Source organism: Octodon degus, unplaced genomic scaffold, assembly GCF_000260255.1.
Source record: "Octodon degus isolate 3935 unplaced genomic scaffold, OctDeg1.0 scaffold00341, whole genome shotgun sequence".
In the NCBI taxonomy this organism is placed as follows: domain Eukaryota; kingdom Metazoa; phylum Chordata; class Mammalia; order Rodentia; family Octodontidae; genus Octodon; species Octodon degus.
This window is the reverse complement of record NW_004524917.1, coordinates 1,058,330-1,073,334: the sequence shown is the minus strand read 5'-3', so window position 1 is coordinate 1,073,334 and position 15,005 is coordinate 1,058,330. Positions and strand designations below refer to the sequence as shown.

General features: G+C 39.1%; 1 pseudogene; it reads right to left on the bottom strand.

Annotated features, from left to right (window-relative positions):
* Window positions 1-1,211: 1,211 nt before the first annotated feature.
* LOC101574512 lies at window positions 1,212-10,442 on the bottom strand (annotated as a pseudogene).
* Window positions 10,443-15,005: the final 4,563 nt, after the last annotated feature.

The following is a 15,005-nucleotide window of genomic DNA, read 5'->3' as shown; positions in this document are numbered from 1 at the left end:
GTTTCATAGATTCTATTTCTTTCCTAAATTGTTTATTCAGGGGTTCCATCATTTTTATATTCTCCTCTATTTTTTTGTCAGTGTATTCTTTTTTTTTTTTTTTAGGATTTCCATCATTTATTTTTGGACATGAGATCTGTGTGTTCAGGCTGGCCTCCAACTCACAGCAATCATTCTGCCCCAGCCTCCTGAATGCTGGGATTACAGGCCTGCACCATCATGCCCAGCCAGCCTGCCTTGCGGCACTGTGCCAAGCAGTTTTGTGTGTAGGACCAGATAGTCCTCTCTGCCTCTTGGGGACACAGCATCACTCCTGGAAAACAATGCCCTGCCCACTTCTGTCACGTGCTGGGGCCTTCGCAAACAACAGCTACAGCTACTTGGATAGTAAAAGTCCACTTTGGAAAATTAAAAATTTTTATCTAGGGCCTTGCTATCAGTTCAGGCCCATCTCCCTACCAATATGCCTTAGCCTCCTGAGTGCTGGGATTGGTTTTGTGCCATGCCTTATTCTTGGCATCTGAGATAGGGTTTCACTCTACAGTTGTCAGGCCTTGAATTTGTGGCAATCCTCCCACCTCAGTCTCCTGAGCACTGGCACTGATTATAGGGGCAGGCAACGCAAAGATTTTCTGAGCTGGAAATGGAATCCAGGGCCTCAAACATGCCTGTGCTCTACCAAGCTCACCCCCAGCGTCTTACTGTGCCTTTTCTCCTTTGGTTCTCATAAGAACTGCCTTTTAAGCCTGATAAGTTAGTCAAGTGAAGTACACCTGTAAGCCCAGCTCTGCAGGGAACCTGAGGCAGGAGGATCACTGTCCACCATGGGAAACACAGCAAGACCTCTGCTTCCAAAAACAGGACTAGAAAGTGTGAGGACCCTGGCTTCAATCTCAAGTAACCCATGCCTCCAGGAAAAAATAAATAAAAAGTCAGTACACTAAGTTTAAACAGAAGCCTGTCCTCCTCCCACTTGTCCGTGGGGACTCCAACACGTTTCCTTTCATCTTCTGCAGCACTTCCCCAGAGGACACACAGAACCTCAATTCCAGGGCCAAGAGTCACTCCCCCATCAGCATCGAGTGTGCCCGAGAAGGTGCCCTGGCCTCCTCAAACCAACTGGCACCACAAGAAGTCACCCAGACAAGCACCCCATCCCATTTGGATCCTTGAACCACTCCAGGCTTTGCAATACAAACAAATGGGACATATGCAGATCCCACGTTTTCTGGCTACATTTATTCAATGGAAAATAAAGTCCTCCAACTTTACTGCGGTGGCTGACCACGTCCACGACCAAATCCGCCCCTAAACTGGAATTCAGTGGCTGAACCGGCCCCTGCCTCAGCCTTCTTGTCGGCACCAGCGGGCATGGCGCTGCATCTGTAGGCATCCCTGTCGGCCTCCCCGCGTGTGAGCCTCATGGGCCGCTTGCCCTCCACACCTTTGGGCCGGGGTCTGCCAGTCTCAGGCTGGCTGCGGCGAAGAGTAGCAGGCACAATCTCAGGGGGCAGGTGGAGGTAGTCACGGAGATACTGGATGCCCTCGTTTGTAAGGTACCAGTAGAAGTGTCTCCAGGCAAACTGTTCCTTCAGGTAACCTCGGGACTTGAGAGACTGCATGGTTTTCATGACGTGAAGGTTGGGCACATTCTTTTCTGCCAGCTCTGGGTGCTTGGGCATGTGGACGTCTTTCTTGGCCACCATCACCCCCTCCTTGAAAAGGAGCTCATAAATGGCGATCCGGTTCTTCTTTGGCATCAACATCATGGTGGCTGTACAGCCCGAGGCCGAGGCTAGAAAGGCTGTCAGTGTATTCTTTAGAAGCACTTAGTACTTCTTTGATTATAGTTACCACTACATTTTTTAGTTCTGAAATTATTTCTTCTATACCTTTCTGCAGTTGATTCTTTACTGTCAACGCTATTATTTCAGAGATATCTGGTGTGTGATTTCCAGTTTCCTCAGTGCTAGTGTCTTCTGCATTTGTTGGGTGGACTCGGGGCCTGAGATTGCATTTTGTTCTTTCTCTTTGTCATTTTGTATAGCTGTCTTCTGACTTTTGGTGTAGAGCGATAGAGTTATTACCTTAGCACCAGGTCCGGATCTATGAAGTTCAGATTCCTCCAGGTGGGTGTTGTTTGGATCTGGCTGCTGTGCTCCACTTCTTTCTGCTGCAGGTGTTAGAGTTGAACCCTTTGTGTCTCTCTGGGAAGATGTTCTGCTCCTGAATCAGTTGGGTGGGTCTTGCCTCTAGCCTCTTTGCAGGGAGTTCTGCTGAAGGGTTCCATGCTGGGCCTGCAGCCTGGGTCAAATGAGGATCCCCGGGCCCCAGGGCATCTCATTCACTCGCCAGGCCTGAGCTCTGGGTCTGTTCAGGATCCCACGGCCCCGGGTCATCTCACTCACTTTCCAGGCCTGCGCTCTGGGTCTGTTCCTATATGATATATTTTTAATTTATGACTAAAAGCCATACAACTGAGAAAGGTTAGGAACTGTGAGATATAACCAAGGGAGACAAAAGCTCTTGAGTTGGAAGAGACTTACTCTTTATTAGATGTTGTATTTTCTTCCCTAGACATACAGTTTGCTGAGCCTTACCATGTAGTATGCTGGTGAAAAATCACTACATGTAGGCTCAGGCCACTTATCCTCATAGCAACCCTTTGCAATGTATATCATGATTGGTGGATTACTGACTGCACAATGAATTATAGGGAAGTCAAGTAACTTGCTCAAATTCACACACCTAGGAAAAGAATTGATCTTATATTTTCCATATTTAGAGTCTGACTTCTTCCCATTGAGTTTTTTCTGTTCCCCTTCTAATCAATTTCTAACCACTTTCATTAATATACTTTTTCTTCATAACAACACATATTGAGGTTTGGTGCAGCCCATTAGTAATGTGTGAAACTAGCATATGGCATAGAAAACAGAATTCAAACAATGTACAGAGCAGAAGAGAAAAAGATTGCATTATGTGTAAGGTTTCTTACAGGAAATGTTTTACAGTGGAGTGTACCAGGATATTGAGTTCTTTCAGTAAAATGTACCTTGTGAGAGTGTCAGTGAATAAAATCTGTGACTTGTGTAGTGCAATTTAGTAATTGTATGTGCGTGGTTCAAGTCAGGTAGCCTAAACCGAATTCTCACCATTAGCTGTCTTTCGTATGCCCACTACCTTGTACATCAATGTTGTCATTTACAAATAAGATAGTGATAATTGTACTTCATAGAAGTGTTTGATTGATTAAGCAAAGTGAAACAGAAAAATTTCATCTATGTTATTATTAATTATTAGTTTCTCAATGGGAATTCATTTAATTTTTAAAGCATTCTAATATAATGAATCTATAGTAAGGAGTAAAAGGAAGTTATATTTAGAAGATTACTTAAAAGATTTTGTGACCATAAGAAAACTGAGTTTCAACCACCCTTAAACTACTATACATCTTTGCTTTGTCATATTGTTGGGCAACTATTAGACATCCAGAATCATCTACGATTGTTATGCTGCTAACTATGCTTGTTAATTCTCTTGATCTTTATATGACCTAGAAAGTCTTTTATGTTAATACTCATATGTTCTGCATTGTTGCCTTTCTAAAACCATGCTTATTGTATAAAAAGACAAGCAACTTTTTCTCTGCCTGTGGAGGACCACCTGAGCAGCTCTCCTTGAAAGAAGAGCAATTGTCTACATTTTGGCTGAGCCTGACCCTATTTCCTTGTATTGATATGTACAGAGCTGGCTAGGATTTTTTCTTATCCCTTTAAGTGGCTTTAAGCACTTATTGGATAGTCAAGGTGCTGGTGGTAGTCTTTCAAGACTGCAGATGTGTTTCCCTGATTACCCACACCTGCTGCTCTTTAATATGAGTCAGGTCAAGACAGGATGAAGAATCAATGCTCCATGCTGTCTGCTGGAATCGAACTTGGAGATAGAGGAGCTTGAAAGATTATACGTCAGAGCTGAAGCACCAGACCCCAAAACATTAGATACTATCTCAATAGTATAATGCAAATTACTTTTTTGCATATCCTTCTCTTTGCATATGACAGAGATAAATGCAGGCCACTTACCTAGCCCAGCTCACAGTACTCAACTACTTCCCACAATTCTCAGTCATTCATCCTCCAGCCACTTCTACTTCACAACTGAATTAAACCCAGGAGCAGCTCTTGGTTGGCCTCTTTGTTCTAGAAAGCTATCTTCATGACTGGACTTAGGGCTCCTTGGCTCCCCATAATTATGAATATGTGTTAATGTCTTTATTTTTGCATTGGTTTGCACTGGGAATGGTAGATTGGAATTAACTTTGTGGGATTCCAATAACGTGTTTTTGGGATTACAAATATAGACTTCTTGGACAGAGATGAGGACCAGAAGGGGCTTCCTACACCTGCCTGGTGGTATAATTTGTTTGATACCAAGGTATATTTTTGGCCAAGTATTGTGATTTATAGTTGTAATGACTTTCTGGCTGTTAAAGATAAAAAGATGAACACTGTCAAAACTGAAATAATTTCTGTGTGGGTTATAGCCACCAAAATATTAAAAGAGGGCAGAAACTCACTTCTTTTAAAAACAAAAACTGTAACTCAAGAAAATTTTAGTTAGAATGCTTTCTTGTGATTATATGCAGTTTTGTACATGTTGACAAGACCACAGCCAGCTTGCCTGATTTCAGCAACATTATTGACCTTGCTTGGTTTCCTGTATTTTTGCAGAGTTGATTGTAATGTTGAATATTGCCTAACAGGAGTGCAAAGCTCCCCTGAGCAGAAGTTGCCATAGCCTCTTAGAGGTTATTCTCTTGGCATTAAGACTTTGGATTCTGTTCTATGTAGCAGAGAGTTTTAAAGCAACACTATTTGTGGATACTGTTTATCAAGGAACTTAACTTAGTGCTTTGGTTTGGTTGTGGTTTGAATGTGTCCTTAGAGCTTTGTTCATTTGTTGGGATCTTGGTTCCTAGAGTGGTGGTACAGAGAGCTGGTGAGACCTTTAAAAAAGTTGGGACCATTTTGTATCTGTGTATTCAAAGTGGTTAGGATAGATATATAGTTGCATTCTCTTAATGAATAGAATGATTTGTTCTAATGGTGTTTGTAAATAGGATCTCAAGTCCGCATCTTGTACAGCAATTAACCACTGAGAAGAATATATGCAGTGTATTATTTGTTGAAACTGTACTTCCGATTTGATTTGAAACTGTCTCATTGCTATCTGTTTATCAATAAAATTTTGAAAAGAAAAGTTGGGACCTAGTGGGAGGTCAAAAAAAAATAAAGAAAAGAATGCTTTCTTGTACAATATTTACAGTAATAATTTCCTTTGTTATAGGAAGTTGAAGTTGTTGGGATAGCACTACTTGTGAGTACCATCCAGCATTCCTGAGATGAAGCCTACTTGGCCATGGCTTATTATCTTTTTGATGATTTATATACTGATGTATTCTGTTTATCAGTATTTTGCTGAAGATTTTTGCATCTATATTCATTACAGAGACTGGCCTGTAGTTGTCTTATTTGGTTGGGCCCTTTCCTAGCTTTGGAATCAAGGCAATATTAACTTTCAAGAATGATTTTGGGAGGACTCCTTTCCTCTTGATTTCATTAAAGAGCTTGAGGAATATTGGTATTGGGTCTTTTCTCAAGTTCTTGTAGAATTTAGCTATTAATTAATTTGGTCTTGGGCTTTTCTTAGTTGCTAGTTTTTATTGCTGATTCGATTTAAATGCCTTATTGGATTGTTCAAGATTTTTAAGTCTCCTTGGTTTTGCCTTTTCTTTCTTTCTTTTTTTTTTGGTAAGATTAGCTAAGGGTTTATTTTATCTATTCTTTCAAGGAACAAGATCTTCAACTGATTGATTCTTAGCATTTTAAAAATCTTCCTTTCATTGGTCTCTGCTCTTTTATAATTTCCTTTCTTGTACAAGGTCTTTTTTTTTTTTTGACAGAACACAGGGATTGAACTCAGGCCCTTGTGCTTGCCAGGGAAGAACTTACTCTACTGAGCCATTTCCCTAGCCCTTGTACAAGGTCTTTGCTCAGATTGTTCTTGTTCTTCTAGATCAGAGGATACACCATTAGGGGGCTGGGGGAAGATGGCTCAGTAGAATAAGTGCTTCCCTATCAAGCTCAAGGGCCTGAGTTCAATCCCTGGTTCCAAAGAAAAAAAAAAAAAAAAAAGATACACCATTAGGTTGCTTATTTGGGCTCATCCTATTTTTTCTGATGTGAACATGCACAGTTATAAACTTCTCTCAAGTGGCTATTTTTATTGTGATACATAAGTTATGGCATATTATGTTTTACTGTCATTTAACTCTAGAAACTACCTTATTTATTTCTTCATTTCCTTGTTGGTCATTCAAGAGTATATTTTTAAAATTTATGTACATTTGCATAGTTTCTGTTGTTTATTTTGCTGTTGATTTCTAGTTTAATTGTACTGTGATTTGATAATATGCATGGTGAAATTTTGATTGTTGCATTTACATAAGCCTGCTTTACTGATCATTATATGTTCTATTTTAGAGAAAGTACCATGCTTTGCTGAAAAGAGTAAGCATTTATTTATTTATTTATTTATTTATTTATTTATTGTGTGTGTGTGTGTGTGTGTGTGTGTGTGTGTGTGGCCAGTTCAGCCCACCAGGGGGCAGGGCTGGCTGGCATGTGGTGCTGGGGGATTGAACGGTGGTCCATGTGCTTTGCTAAGCTTGTTCTAAGGAGGTGCTTTAGACCACCGAGCCATCTCACCAACCCCAGCATTTTTTTGTTATATGGAACACTTTATAGATATCAGTTAAGTCCATTTGTCCAAAGGTTTGATTAACTTTACTTAATTTTTTGTTTAGTTGATTCATTTGTGATCATGGGGTATTGAGATCCCCCACTGCAGTTGTGTTGATGTTTGTAGGATCTTTACGGTTTTATGAAATTTGATATACCATAGTTTCATGCATGTATGTTTATAATTATTTAGAATTATTCCTGCCAAATAGCTACATTAACAAATGTATAATGTACTTCTTTTGTCTTTTTTGATCAGTTTTAGCTTCAAGTCCATTTTGTCTGAGAATAGTAGCTACTCTTTTTTTTTCTTTTTGTATTTTTAGGAAAGAGTCTACAGGGTGTTCAGGCGTACTAGATCTGACTCTTAGTGATCTGCCTGTTTACAGCTTCCCAAGAGCTGGGAGTACAGGTGCATGCCACCATGCTCAGTCTCAACTGCTGTTTTAGTGTGCCCCGGGTGTAGGGCCAGCACAGCAGGCCCAGGGATTGAACCCCGGGCCCCTGCACCTGCTTGCAGGCACTTTAATCTGCTCTTTCTTGATTATGTGTTCCCATTTCATGGAATACTTTTTCCAACTTTTGCTTTTTAATATTTGAATCTCCTTTGTTTTAGATGTGTTTTTTTGTGTACAACATACCATTGGAATTTGTTCCTTAATCCATTCTGGTACTCTGTGTCTTGATTATTAAATTGAGGTCATTCACATTGCTGGTTATAATGATAGCTATGGACTTATTCTTGTCATTGTATTATTTATTTTTCTCTTTTTCTTTCTGTCTCTCCTACTTAATTGCTAGCGTTACCTGATTTATTTATTCTCTTAGAAATTTTGGCATCATCATTAGCTGCATTATCTCTTTCAGGGATGTCCTTGAGCTATTTTTTACAGTGTTGGTTTTATAATTATGAATTTTTAGAAACCCGTTTTCATGGAAATGTTCAGTTTCCCCATCAATTTTAAAATACAGCTTTGCAGGCTATGTCAAATAAGTTGTAAGTTGTTTTCTTTCAGGGTTTGAAATACTTAATACAAGCTCTTCTTGCCTTTAAGGTTTTATGTTAAAAAATCTGCTGTAAGTTTGATGAGTTCTTCTTTAGAGGTGATTCATTGCCTTTCTCTAACAGCACTAAAGATTTTCTTTTCTTTTTTTTTTTTTTTTGGTATTCTAATTATTGTGAGCCATAGAGTTTGTTTTTTTTTCCTTGACTATAACTATGCATGGCTCTATATACTTGAGAGTGTCTACATGTTTAAACTTATTTTCTGTTTCTTGCATTTATGTGACATTATATTTAATCAAGGAAATGATCAAATTTAATCAATTAAATGATTAAATTTTCATTTAATCAAGCAAATGATTCTGACCGATGGACAAAATGGATTTTTGGGTTCAGATTTTGATTTTTTTCATTGCAAATGAAATGTTTTAACTATTTTAAATTAGTCAGGTGTATAGCTCAGAGGCATAGCAGCTACCTAGCAAGCATGAGGTCTTAAATTCGTTTCCTGGCACCAATCAGTCAGCCAAAGTAATCTCTTGGTATGCATCGTTTGTCCTACAAATTAGCAAATTTGGCTTTAACAAAGCATAATATTCTCCCCATACTTGCTACGTGGCTACACTTATAAAAATATTTTTTTTAAAGAAAATGTTAAAAGCAGAAGTCTCAGTGTTTAAATGACTTCTTGACCTTTTGTTAAGATCAAGTGTAAAAGACTTAATGAAAGTACCGCAAATTTGTCATGGTCATCCTCAGTCCTTATTGTCTGAAATGGTACCAGTAAAAAGAGTAAGGGAGGTGTTAAAAAGCCTCAGGACAAGATTTCTGAACCGCAGCTTGAGGACAGGATTTCTCCCATGCAAGTACTAACCAAGCCCGACCCTGCTTAGCTTCCGAGATCAGACGAGATCCGGGGCGTTCAGGGTGGCATGGCCGTAGACAAAGAACTGAGCTAAGGGGCAGGCCCCCGAGGACAGGATTTCTGAACTGCAGCTTGTCCGACCTCCCATCCTCCTAAAAATCGCTGTACTGTGGAACCAAGACAAGACCTTAAAGTCTCTGGAGGCCGGTGGAGAGGATGCAGCCCTGGGAGAAGGCGCGCTGCCCCGAGGCTGCGGCTTCCAGTGCTGGAGGGTGGGTGAGGAACTGGGCATCCTGTCTCACGTGATCCCGGCCTGGGCGGGCTCCTCTTCCCTGGCGGAGGGCGCGCTCATCCCACTCCTCCTCCCACTCCTCCGCCTCAGGCCCCGCACCTGGAGAAGAGGGAAGTGGTGAACAGTGAGATTTGTCCACAGAATACCTGACAGCTTTTATGGTGCACTTGATGCACAACTCAGGTCTCCCCAAGGTTCTGGTCATAAACAAGCCTGGACAAAAACTGTTTCAAATTTCGCCATAAGCCAACATTGAACCTAACCATTGAATTTGATTGGAAAGAACGGAGTTAGTGAACCAAGGATCCCCGTCTCTGGGCGCCCGCGAGGCTGCGCGGTGGGGCCTGAACTTAGGGCGGCCCTGCCCTTGGGTTTGTGGGGAAAGAAGCCTGGACTTCACGTGGTGGTGAGCACATGGGCCCAGATGACATCGCCCGCCTGGGAGAAATACTTTGGCCTGAGGTAGGGAAGTCCGCCAGGGACAAGTGAGAGGGCTTCCCACCCTGCTAGCCATAGAGAAAGCTCAGGGCCTCCAGAAAACCGAAAGTGTGCAGCTCGGTAACAGTTCGTGCAGTATCTCAAACCTAGCTGTACTTTTCTTCTATGTGTCTCTGTACTCACCTTAAGATAGATTGTTTGAAAGATCTGTGTACAGGCTTTTCTTTTCTTCTTTCTTTCTTTTTTTTAAAAAAAGGAAGTTCCATTTTGTCAATGAACAGATAAACTATTTTAAAGTTATGCAATGTTTTCCACTATTGTGAAATTTAATTAAATCTGATAATGAAGTTCTTAATTATGGGAGAATTATGCCAACATGTTTTTACTGTAAATTCTACTAGGAAGCCACACCTTTGCATTGTTGATGAATCCTTCTTTCTGTTGTTTTTCTATGCTAGCTAGTTCTATAATTTTTCATTTTTATAAGTTATGTAATAGCTATTATTTATTTAACCTTTACTGTACTCCGCGTGTCAGGAAGCACACTTCTGTCAAGAAACAACAATAGTCACTCAAGTTACTAGTGAATTAATTCATGGCTTTAAATGGTTCTGACAGAGATCTTCCTAGAACAATAACTTAAAAGACTGTTATTTCTGGTCACAAGAATTCATGAAGACAGCCACATTATTTTTGCTAGTGCAGCAATGTAGGTAATAAATGAAAGATTTTTTTCTTGATATAATTCCACTAACAATTCCTAAAATATCTTAATGCATTTGATATTTGCTGCCCTGTGCTATTTCTGCTGAAATATAGAAATAATAATGGTTTATGTTTGTTGTAGAGTTTTCAGAAATAGGTTGTTTGATTTCTGGTTATACTTGCTGTTCTATTTTAGAATTTCTAGACTAAAGTTTAGAAATTTAGGTCTGTACTATAGAATTGAGAAATTTAATGCTATATTTTAGAATTTACAGACTAAGATATTCTTGATTGGTCACTGTTATGGGTCCTGCAGAATAGGAACCAGATCAGAAGCTGGATTGGATTTTAAAAGAGCCTTTTATTACTGAGCTCAGAATGGTCAGTTGTCACGCAGGAGATGACTTAACAGCAGCTAGCCCAGGAAATGGGGGGCTTTTAAATCATGGAACCAAATCTAGTTTGGTAAACAAATTTATCGTTTTACACAGAATATGCTTTCAGGGTCAGTGTGACCATTACTCAACCTAAATTTTCTGGGGCCACTGTTCAGCTTCTAGTTATCTTGCACCTGAATACAGGCAGCCTTGCATAGACTGAGGTTACAAGGAATTAAGCCCACTTGGTTCCCCTTTTTTTTTTTTTTGTGGAACCAGGGGTTGAACTCAGATTCTTGCATTTGCCAGTCAAGCGCTTATCCTACTGAGCCATCTCTCCGGCCCCTTGGTTCTCTTTTGAAGTCATCGTAAGCTAACTTTGTTTACAGAAATTAGATTAAGGAGGGAAGGGAGAAAGTTGCTCATTACTAAATAGCTTTGAACAGAGGGTGAGAGCACATTCCTTAGAGTAGATAATAGGAAGCATAAGGGAACGTAATAGTTTTCTATAGTTACAGCACAAAATTCAGTTGACCCATTATAGTCATGGGGTGGCTGGATGGAAGGCACTGTCTAAGGTGGTTTCACATTCCAAAGGGACTTGGGATTTGGGGTTCAGTGGAGTCTCCTGGGTGGTTTATAGCTGAGGTACTCAGCATGGCTTCAAGTTGACATTGGTCTCCTAGATGATTTCAGGCTCAGGCATGTCCTTTAGAGTAGTTCACAGGATAGTTTTACTTTCAGCAGTGTTCCCTGGAGACATCTTAAGATTAATATACTTTATGGGATGGTTTCTGTTACAGAAGTGACTTCCTGAGTGGATTTTCATTGAGCAAGAATTTCCAGAATTTTTAGTCTTATAGTGGGTTGTGGGGTCAATTCTTTTTGGGAGGATGTTTGTTTAATATGCATGTATGCATTTATTTATGGTCTGGGGATTGGATCCAAGTCCTTTGTGCTGAGCTACATTCTCAGAACTTTTCAATTTTGGGAGTCTTACTAAGTCACTAAGTTGTCCAAAGCTAGGCTTGCACTTGTAACCCTCCTGCCTCAGGCTCCCAGAGTTATAGGTTTACAGATGTATGTGATTATGCTTGGTTGTCCTGTTTGTGTGTTGGTCACAGTGGCATTTTCCCCTTCAGTGGCAATTGCTGCAGTTGCTTTAGTTTCAGTAGTTGCTGCAGTCCTTTATGATTTCAGAGGTTGCCTCTTAGACTGGGTGTTCATTAGTGAATGAAGAAAGTTCTGTATGAGGTTTAAAAATAACTCAATGCTGCATCAGTTTCATTTAGAATAATAGTCATAATTTGGATGAGCAGAAAGAATATGGTGGTTATTTCTGAAAAAATTGGTGTTGCAAGTTTAACTTTCATTTTGCTCATTACAGGGGCTCACAGCTCAGTTTACCATGAGTCTCAGAGGAGGCTTTTGACTTTTCTGGAATGCTGGAGCTTTAAAGACTCCTAAAAGGAAGATGAAATGCATCTTGAATGATGAGATGGTCATGACTCTTTAGGGGACTGAGACATAAATCTATGACCATGAATGTCCCCCAAAATCTCATGTGTTTTGAAGTTGATTGGATCATGGGGCTCACTGTCCCTCACATTTCATAATTCACAAAATAGTTTCAAAGCTTCCCCAGTAAATCCTTCTCTCCAGGGTGCTTTCTTTCTAATGTGGAAGGTAGCAGGATTATTTCCAGGCCAAAAGAGAATTCACACAAGACCTCACCCCAGCATCCAAGGGAATTAGAATGGAGCCGAAGCCTAATGCATCCCTAAGATGACAAAGTCAGCTAGGTCTTGATGGTTGGGAGTCACTAAAGTTGGAAATTGATCCTATGTGGGAGGGCAGAACGAGACCTCATTGCCTAAAACAGTCAAGCTAACTCAGTCTTGAGAAAAACATCCTGCCCGGACTTTGTGGGCTTTCTAGGCCACCTTGTGTCTTGTAACTTTGTAAAAGTATAAATAAAGGCAGACAAGCTACCACTTAACCCAGATCTTGTCTTCTTGTCTATCTTTTCCTCATTCTTGCTTCTGTTTCTCCCCTGGCAGAACAGGTCACACAGAGAGACCACTGGATCCCTATTCCTTGTTCAGCTTGCAAATGTTTGTAAAATACAGTAGTGAAATAGTTTATTTCATTAGAAGCCTCCCAATAAGATAAACCAAATAAGACAACTGTGAACATTTTCTAATTCTATGTGCTTCACCTTAATTCTGTGCCTTTCTGTTTCTCTTATGTTCCATTGCAGTTTGGAGCTGCTCTCTTCATTAATTGCTGTTTGCTAAAATAAACTTCAAAGTCAGTTTTGCTTCAGTTTAACATTACTGTATTCAACTTTTTATCATAGCCTGGTACTTTTAATGCATAAAATATAAGTTTAGTGAGTCATGATAAACACAAATTGTAATGACCTCCATGTCATTACTCAAAGCTAAAAGCAGTAATATTGCAATGATTATTATAATGGAAAAATCACTGATTCATCTATCAGTAGCTTCAGTGCCAAAGGCAAAGTTGAGATTTATTTACTTTCTTATGTATTTATTTTCTTTCCAGTAATGAGACATGAAAATATTACTAATAGACAAATCTTTATATATAAATCTTATTAAGAATTTTTTGAGACTGGGGAGATAGTTCAGTGGACTAAGTACTCACCTGTCAAGCACAAGGTCCTGAGTTCAATCTCCAGTACCACAAAAAAAAAAAAAAAGAAAAAAAATTTGTGTATTTGGCATATCTAAAATGTTAATATTTCTCTTTAAGATAACCCATTATGATTTTCATAATATGTGGCTGGTTTTAAAATATCCTTTGTCCTAGTAAAATTGCATCATATTTTTAAATATACCTATTTAAATTATTTAAAATTACAAGTGCCTATTACATATTAGTGTTGTGCTCAAACAAGTCTGAATGTAAATTCTTATAACATAAAACCAATTTAAAAATAACAAATAACTTAAAATTTCTACATCCTACTATGATTCACTAAATAGATAGTTCCCAAAATCATTTTATGTTCCTTGTGTTGTGGTTAGCAGCAAATTCTATAGTCCAGTCATATAGTTTATTAGATTTGTAGTTTTAGGTATGTAATTCTCTAAGCCCCTTTATTTCATGCATAAAATAAGGCTAAGATTATAGTTTCTTCCATAGGGCTACTGTGAACACACGTATTGCAATATACATTACTAGGTACATCACAAATACATATTACTATATATCATATTACTGTGTAGATATAGAAATTCTTGTAAAGCATTGGTCAGTTTTTAACACATTAACACTTTGAAAATATTATAAAGCTAACATCATTTACAATTATAAGGAACATTTATAGTTAGCATAATTGATATATTTGTTACTGCAGAAATCTTGTCATATTTTGATAATTGAAATATTATAAATAGATGAGCTTGATGTTCTCTACCATGAACATGAATAATAGATAAATCTCTGAAGTAGGCTATCAGCTCAAATGTACAATTTTTGATATGGATACACAGTATATAAAATTATAATTTTTATTTAAATTCTCAATGTATAACAAGTGACAAGGTAATAATTTTATTTGTATTTTGAATAAACGAGTAGTTGTTAAAGGGTCAGAATTCAAGCCAAAATGCCTGGCTGATGATAAATGGCTACCTAAATCTTTCCAAGAGGATCATGAGTAGAGGGGAAGGAATCACAGGACTGCCTGCCAAGCATTCGGTGGTACACTGGTGTGGTCCCAGCATATTTTAGAAAAATATGAACTGTTTTAAACTATGTGAAATACATGAAATTATTAGTAAAATTTGATAAAAACTGACATTGGCAAATTATATTTTATAAACAGAGCTTCTCAGGTAATGGCCTCTGGACTTCAAACTGTGTAACTGACAAAAACACTAGTTTCCCAAAGCAGGACTCAGGGAGCTTAATCCAGGCACTCAGTAGGTATTTGTTAACCACATCCCTGGCACCAGTGTGAGCAGCAGGGTAGACATGGGTGTGTCTGACAGAGGCTCCAGCACTTGCTCGTTCTAAGCCCCAGCAGAACCACATAATCCCCTCCGTTTGTAATAGCTGGCGGCCAAGTAGCCACAGATTGAAGACTAGACAGCCACTCAGATTCCACCCTATTGTCATACAAGAGTCTATGCCATTAATTATTGTGCAGGATTTCCAGTCACAGAGTTCACTTGTGGCTCAAAATATAATGTTCAGAGAGATTCTGAAGAAAATTAGGAGATGGATTGGTGTCCATTGTCTTATAAGAAAGACTTTAGAGATTCTTTACAATAAAACAAATCCTCCTTTGAGTGGACCTCACATGCAGTAATTGTGCAAAATGTATGCACCTTTTGAAAATTTCAGGGCACAAACTATGCTATAAAATATTTCTGTTCTTACTGAAGAAATAAGAAGCAGTTTCTCTATCAGCTAAGACCTGCCATGGAGTGATTTACAACTTGCATATCTCTAATAGTAATTCTGATCCATTAATGCCGGGAGGTAATAT